General features: G+C 45.6%; 1 protein-coding gene across 1 annotated transcript in view; it reads right to left on the reverse strand.

The window, feature by feature from the left end:
- The window catches only part of LOC138770064 (sodium-dependent neutral amino acid transporter B(0)AT2-like), a 67,724-nt gene extending 62,908 nt beyond the window's left edge, over positions 1-4,816 (reverse strand). The window contains exon 1 of the mRNA XM_069948964.1: positions 4,755-4,816. The gene's annotated coding sequence lies outside the window, so the exon portion shown is untranslated. The remainder of the gene's footprint in view (positions 1-4,754) is intronic.
- Positions 4,817-6,222: the final 1,406 nt, after the last annotated feature.

Raw genomic sequence — 6,222 nt, forward strand, 5'->3', positions numbered from 1 at the left:
TGAGATGTTCTGCAGGTCAGGGGTGTGTGGGTGCATAGATGTGAGATGTTCTGCAGGTCAGGGGTGTGTGGGTGCATAGATATAAGATGTTCTGCAGGTCAGGGGTGTGTGGGTGCATAGATGTGAGATGTTCTGCAGGTCAGGGGTGTGTAGGTGCATAGATATGTGATGCTCTGCAGGGTCAGGGATGTGTTGGTGCACTGTTATGCGATGGGGAGAGCGGCCTCTTGTGACCGCAGGTAACTCTGCCACAAGAGTGCAGTGAAGAGAAGACGCATGGCCCAGGTGAGTATAAGTGGGGTTTTTTTTGTCTGTTTTGGAGAATTACTGTTATATGGGAAGGGTTAGGGAGCACACAGGAGTCTATATATAACTGGAAGAGCACACAGGGGTCTATATATAACTGGAGGAGCACACAGGGGTCTATATATAACTGGGGGCAGCACACAGGGGGTCTATGTATAACTGGGGGCAGCACACAGGGGATTTATATATATAACTGGGGGAGCACACGGGGTCTATATACTTCTGGGAGAGCACACAGGGGTTCTATATACTTCTGGGGAGCACACAGGGGGTCTATATACTTCTGGGGGAGCACACAGGAGATCTATATATTTATGGGGGAGCACTCAGGGGGTCTATATATTTCTGGGGAGCACACAGGGGGTCTATATACTTATGGGGGAGCACACAGGGGTTCTATATACTTCTGGGAGAGCACACAGGGGTTCTATATACTTCTGGGGAGCACACAGGGGGTCTATATACTTATGGGGGAGCACTCAGGGGGTCTATATATTTCTGGGGGCAGCACACAGCAGTCTATACTATATTGGGGCTGCACAGAGGGGCTTTACTACAATACTGGGGCACAGGGACACCTTAAAACTATGGGGGCACAGAGGAGTGTAACTACTATATAGGGGTACAGAGGGGGCTAACTACTGTATGTGTTGGAGCCTAAAATGTTTCTCTGACAGATTCTGGAGAGAAGATTCACAGCCAGAAGACGACTTCTAGATGGCCCAGGCTGGAGGGAGGGAAAAAGAAAATGTGACAGATCGGAGAAGACGGCCCATGTGAGTCACTGGATGTAACTGCACAGTTATAGGGTTGTAGTCATAGGGGTCATGATGTGGCGGTATTACGGAATGGTATCATTGGGGATATCTTTCTGTTCTGTTCAGTGCAGTTTTCATGTAATATGTAATCACTGTATGGTGGAAATAGTGTTATAAGGTAACTACTGTATGTATTGGGGCTCTTAATACAGTGTGGGGGTACATTCAGGGCATTATACTGTGCGAGGAGAACCAATTCTAATGTGTGTGGGGGGGGGGGGGCGCCATTTGCCTTCTCTGCCTAGGGCACCAAAACTCCTTGTCCCGGCCCTGCTTACAGGTGATGTGTTATCTGACTGTAGAAATTCTCTTGCAGGGGTTAATCAGATAACTTCAATGTGAGCAGTGAAAAGCAGTGCGGTTCGGGTGGTCACTATCTTTTTCTTTATTTAACACAACCAGTCCTCTGTTTTAAGTAATATGGTGAAGAAACCCTATCCTTTTACACTGTCTTTCTCTCACCCTTAGCGGAGCTCCCGCCCTATAAAGGGTGACCCTGTAGTGCTATCTGCTACTGTGGCCCAATTGCATATCCCTAAATCACAACCCAGCACGTTTCTTCTCATATCGCATGGGAGTCATCAGTGGTTATTTAGGGGTTCAATATTCAATTATCCCGTTTAGGTCCCAGATACTGCACCATTGGCATGGGTAAATGGCTATGTAGAAGATTGCTTGAAAATGAGAGATTATTTTGCTCAGCCTTTGCGGATGACCTTCTTGTCTATGTTACTAATCCGCATGTAGCCCTCCCCGCCCTGATGGCTCGGTTGGAACAGTTTGGAACCTGGTCCAACTTTAAAATCAATCTCTCCAAATCTGAAGCCCTGAACGTGTCCCTGGACCCCACATTGGTTAGTACCATTCAATCCAACTTCCCATTTGCGTGGCCTACGTCTGGCATCACATACCTGGGTATCCGCATCCCCCCCACTCTTTCCCAACTGTTTGAGGTAAATTTCCTCCCCTTGCTGGCCCTCTTTACCAAGGATCTTGACACCTGGAACAAGAAAGAGTTCTCTTGGTTCGGGAGAATCAATATCTTGAAAATGACTTTAATGCCTCAGCTTCTGTATTTGCTGCAGACCATCCCCATCCACATCCCCATTTCCTTCTGGAAACGAGTGCAACGCTGCTTCACCTCTTTCGTGTGGTCCAGGGGTCGTCCCAGGATTAGGCGAGAGACCTTATCTCGCTCTAAGGCTGCGGGCGGGGTTGGTCTGCCAGATTGCCGCTTATACTACCTGGCCTGTGTACATGCTCGTATATTGGACATGGTCCATCATTCTAATTCTAAGCTATGGGTTCAACTAGCGCAGGCACAGTGCCCCAGGCCCCTCTCCACCCTCCCTTGGACCTGGTCACCCTCCCTGCGAGATGACACCGCCTTGTCCTACGTTACTCGACATACGTTAGCCTCCCTACACTTGGCAGGCAAATCCCACCCCCTGCTCCGGAAACACGGACCGTTGACCCCCATAACACACAACCCACAGTTTGCACCGGGACTTTCCTCATCTTTCTTAGGGCTCCCAGCCGACAAGGTCCTCCGTTTCCATCAGGTACTTAAACAAGGCGCCCTATTACCCCTGTCAGCGATCCTGGATACGACCCCACCTACCGTAAAGCACTCGTTTGAATATGCTCAATTGCAACATTTTTACTCCACTACTAAACGCACGCACACTTTGCACCAGGAACTGACAGATTTCGAACATCTATACGTGTCCCCTCCCTGTCCTCCACACATCATCTCTGTGGTATACCAACAGTTACTGTCCTCAGGTTCTCGGCACTTACCGTCTTTCTGCTCGGCCTGGGAGACAGAGTTGGGAAAAAGCTTTACGCCACAGCAATGGTCTAAGGCCTTTTTTCTATCCCACAAGGCAGTACTGGCGTGCAAATCACAAGAAACTAGTTACAAAATCATCTCCCGATGGTATCGTGTCCCCTCTCTTCTCCATAAGTGGTATCCCACGGTACCTGATGTGTGCTGGCGATGTGAAGAGGCTGGGGGGACCATGTCGCACGTATGGTATATGTGCCCGCGGCTACGGGGATACTGGTCGACTATCCTACACACCATACACAATGTCACAGGTGTCCTTATCCCCAACACCCCAGAAGCGGTGATGTTATATATGTTTCCCACTGCCCAATCCCGTTTCAAGAAGTCCTTAGCTAGACATCTCCTGCAGGCAGCGAAGACAGTGCTACCCCGACGGTGGAGATCCACGGAGCCCCCAACATTAGATGATTGGGTCGCTGAAATTGCCCAAATACATGATATGGAGAATCTTATTGCGGTCACCCCGACAGCTGTAAAGAAGTACACAGCCACCTGGAGCCCGTGGTTGCTCTTTCGTTCCACCGATTCTTATAGAACCGTGGCTGTTTGAACAATCCTGCTCTTTTCGACATGGGAGCTATCCTCCCCTCGCGTGGTCCATTCTCATCGCCCTACTGGTAGGCACAACCAAAATGTTTAACATAATGAATGTCATTATAAACGCAAGTTATTCAGCTAACAACATCCCCCCCCCCAGTGTCTGTGTCTTCTTGTCCTTGTCTTTTTGTGTCACTATGTCTAATTTCTCATGACAAAGTTTTTCTTTTTAAGTTATTGCTAAATTCATGCAATTATCACCTTGTAGCCAGGTTTTATGGCCCTGTCAGGTACCAACTATACTTGTTTGGCTATTCGCCTTGATTTATACTGCTTGCATATTGCCTTGTTATTGTGTTTCTACGTGGTTTATGTCTTAAATGGGACTCAACGTCCTTTGTTTGTTGTTCTTATTGAAAATAAAATAAAACTTTAAATTTAAAAAAAAAAGAAAATGAGAGATTATTTTTCACCAAAACCTACACAAAAACACTATTTGCTAAAGTAACAGGATTTGCTCTTCTGTATGGGATGTACAATGTCTTCATTCCCTTTAATGCGTTTATTCGCCTGTGCCACACTCACAGGGGTCCAGGAAGCTGAGCTATAGGGAGCTGTTTGACAAATTCATTACACCCATGAGCTGGTGGGATTTTTACTACCTGAAGAAAATAGAAGCTCGGCAATGCTAAAAGTCTATTTTTACCTTGCGGAGCTGCTATTTTGACCCCTGTGAGTAAAGGAGAATGATATTATAGCAGGGTATCAGGTCTAAGACCATATTCACATGGAAGATATTTGAAATCCTATTGTTTTCATTGCATATCCATTCCATGGTTTATATGTCTCTGAGGATTTCGATATGACTTGTATCTTTTGTGCGAATACTACGTCAGATACCCTGGGTGCAGATTACCCTGATACCCTGAATCCAAAACTTCAGCACAGAAAGGGTTAATCCAAGCACAAATCCATGTCTGAGATTTCTGCCACTGATCCGCAATGGTTTTTTTCTGATAGTCTTCCGTACATTTCCTAAGGCAGCCCATAGACTTTAGGCAGCTGTCAGCCGTACAACTATCCTGAACAGGTATAACATCCCAATAGAGAGAAGAAACAAATGGCCGCCAGACACCTAAGGAGTTGGCCAAGTCACATCTACGGGGCCAAAATCACAGTCCACCAAACCAACATAAATAATAAAGGTTATAGGCAGTATAAAGTTCTTAGGACCTTGCACTTACTAGTATGGCCTCTCCTCTCACCTGCAGCCTTCAGCCAGCTGTGCAGCACGCCACGTGGAGATGTGTTGGCATTTCTCTGTCCACGCCTTCTCTCCTCCTCATCTCACACTCAGGCAAAGTAAACACTTGTTAACTCATGTGGTGCTGCGACATTGCAGCTCCGACAGAACGTTACAGGCAAAGACGGTTTTATCACAATTAGGCTGGGTTCACACTACGTATATTTGAGGCTGTATGTTTGAGGCTGTATGTTTGAGGCTGTATAGCAACCAAAACAAGGAGTGGATTGAAAACACAGAAAGGCTCTGTTCACATAATGTTGTAATTGAGTGGATGGCCGCCATTTAATGGCAAATATTTGCTGTTATTTTAAAACAACGGCTGTTATATTGAAATAATGGAAGTTTTTTACCGTTATATGGCGGCCATCCACTCCATTTCAACATTGTGTGGACAGATCCTTTCTGTGTTTTCAATCCACTCCTGGTTTTGGTTGCTATGAGGACCACAATACTGACTGAAATATACGTAGTGTGAACCCAGCCTAAAAATGGCTGCTTAAAACTTTAAAGATTTGTTTAATGTTCCAGAATAGATTCTAATGTAACTAAAATAAATTTTCTTTTTAATTTCAGTGGAATAGTAAGATATAGATATGGGACAGTTGAATTAGCAATAGAGATGAGTGCAACTCAAGCATGCTTAAAGGGGTAAAATGAAAATCTATTCTATTCAAATCAAGTTATATAGATTTTTTATTTACTTCTATTGAAAAATCTCTTCCAGTACTTATCAACCGTTGTATGTTCTGCAGGAAGTGGTATTCTCTCCAGTCTGACACAGTGCTCTCTGCTGCCACCTCTGGCGGAGACAGGACCTGTCCAGAGCAGGAGAGGTTTTCTATGAGGATTTGCTACTGCTCTGGACAGTTCCTGACATGGACAGAGGTGGCAGCAGAGAGAACTGTGTCAAACTGGAGGGAATACACCACTTCCTGCAGGACATACAGCAGCTGATAAGGAATGGAAGCATGGAGATTTTTAAATAGAAGTAAATTACAAATTTATATAACTTTCTGAAACCAGTTGATTTGAAAGAAATTTTTTTCCGCTTGCATACCCCTTTAAATCCGATTGTTCAGCATTTGTAAAATAATGCACTTGGGGAGGAGGAATCCTCTATCCGAGTATCACATCGGCAGTACTGTGTTGGAAAAGACTTCAGAAGAGAAGGGTTTAGGGGTAGTGATTTCTGACAGCCTTAAAATGAGTCACCAGTGCAACCAGGCGGTGAGGAAAGCAAATCGTATGCTGGGGTGTATAGCTAGAGGTATAACCAGCAGGAAGAGAGAGATTGTGATCCCGCTGTATGGAGCTCTGGTGAGGCCACATCTGGAATACTGTGTCCAGTTCTGGAGACCTCACCTAAAAAAGGACATTGATAAAATAGAATGGGTCCAAAGACGGGC

This window comes from Dendropsophus ebraccatus, chromosome 12 (genome assembly GCF_027789765.1).
Source record: "Dendropsophus ebraccatus isolate aDenEbr1 chromosome 12, aDenEbr1.pat, whole genome shotgun sequence".
NCBI classification, from domain to species: domain Eukaryota; kingdom Metazoa; phylum Chordata; class Amphibia; order Anura; family Hylidae; genus Dendropsophus; species Dendropsophus ebraccatus.